At 41.8% G+C, this 1841-nt stretch overlaps 1 non-coding gene across 1 annotated transcript; it reads right to left on the bottom strand.

Annotated features, from left to right (window-relative positions):
- Positions 1 to 735: 735 nt before the first annotated feature.
- LOC121293443 lies at positions 736 to 928 on the bottom strand. The gene has a single exon (XR_005946524.1). It is a non-coding gene; the product is annotated as a U2 spliceosomal RNA (small nuclear RNA).
- Positions 929 to 1841: the final 913 nt, after the last annotated feature.

The raw sequence follows: 1841 nt of genomic DNA on the forward strand, positions 1-1841 counted from the left end.
CTAGTGACTGAGTTTCCTCCCCTGTCACCATGGCCTGGGCAGCATCTGCCTCATAGGTAAAGACAGATGCAAAGTACTCATTTAACACCTCAGCCATGCCTCTTGTCTCTATGTGTAAATCCCATTTTTGGTCCCTAATCGACCCTACTCCTCCTTTTGACACCCTTTTATTATTGATGTGCTTATAGAATATTTTGGGATTTCCTTTTATGTTAGCTGCCAGTATTTTTTGTAATCCCTCTTGCTTCTCATATTTACTTTTTCACATCCCTTATGAACCTTCTGTATTCAGCTCGGTTCCCAATTATGTTTGCTACCTGACACCTGCCATAAGTATACTTTTTCTCCTTTAACTTAATTTCTTTTTTCTTTGTCATCCAGGGAACTCTGGATTGGTCCTACCCTTCCCTTTTGAGGGAACATACCTTGACTATGCCCAAGCCATCTCCTCTTTGAAGGTAGCCCATTGCTCAGCTATTGTTTTTCCCACCAACCTTTGGTTCCAGCCTATCCACCCAGCTCCGTTCTTGCCCCATTGAAGTCTGCTCTCCGCCAGTTGATTATTCTTACTGTGGATTGGCCAATGTCATTTCCCACTGTCATCCTAAGCCTTATGATACAATGATCACTGATCCCTAAATATTCCCCCACTGTCACTTGGTCTACTTGGCCCACCTCATTCCGAAGAACCAGGACTAGCAGTGCCTCCTTTTCTTTCTATTTCGCTTTCACTCTGTGAAAGGCACAATTCCTGGAGACACTGCAATACCAGGTTGATGCGTGGAGTGAAATGGGCAGGCCCCTGTTCCATCTCCTTGTCCCAAAAATCCCAATTTAATATTTGGTCCCCAGGTAGGGGATGTATCAGATGTTAAACTGATGAGAACAGATGCTACACTTGATCTTAGCCAAAAGGCGGAGAAGTGAATGTGCCTCCTTTCTTGTTGGACTGGACACATATTGCTGCAGGAAATTCTCTTGAACACAATCTAGGAATGCTTGTCCCTCACTACCCCTTACACTATCACTATCCCATTCTATAATGGGCTACCTTCAAAGAGGAGATGGCTTGGGCATAGTCAAGGTATGTTCCCTCAAAAGGGAAGGGTAGGACCAATCCAGAGTTCCCTGGATGACAAAGAAAAAAGAAATTAAGTTAAAGGAGAAAAAGTATACTTATGGCAGGTGTCAGGTAGCAAACATAATTGGGAACCGAGCTGAATACAGAAGGTTCATAAGGGATGTGAAAAAGTAAATATGAGAAGCAAGAGGGATTACAAAAAATACTGGCAGCTAACATAAAAGGAAATCCCAAAATATTCTATAAGCACATCAATAATAAAAGGGTGTCAAAAGGAGGAGTAGGGTCGATTAGGGACCAACGGGTAATTAAAGACCCCCATTATAACTGCTCTGTGATTTTACACCTCTCTGTAATTTCCTTGCAGATTTGTTCCTTTATATCCTTCCAACTAGCTGGAGGTCTATATATTACACTGAGCAATGTAATTTCACTCTTCTTATTCCTTAGCTCTAGCAAAATCGATTCTGTCCTTTCTTCAATACTGCAATACTCTCCTTAACCAAAAACGCCACCCCTCCTACTTTTTTCCCTTTCCTATCTTTTCTAAACACCTTGTAACCAGGAATATTTAACAGCCAGGCCTCCGTTATCGCCACAACATCATATTCCCACAAGGCAATCTATGCCTGTAACTCCCCTATTTTATTAACCACACTCGGTGTATTCACATACTTGCAGTGTAACCCTGATTTAGACTTCATTACTTGATCCCTTACTCTGACTCCATCTACTAATTTACTATTCTTTATTTTAGTGC

The sequence above is a fragment of the Carcharodon carcharias genome, chromosome 21, assembly GCF_017639515.1.
Source record: "Carcharodon carcharias isolate sCarCar2 chromosome 21, sCarCar2.pri, whole genome shotgun sequence".
NCBI lineage: Eukaryota > Metazoa > Chordata > Chondrichthyes > Lamniformes > Lamnidae > Carcharodon > Carcharodon carcharias.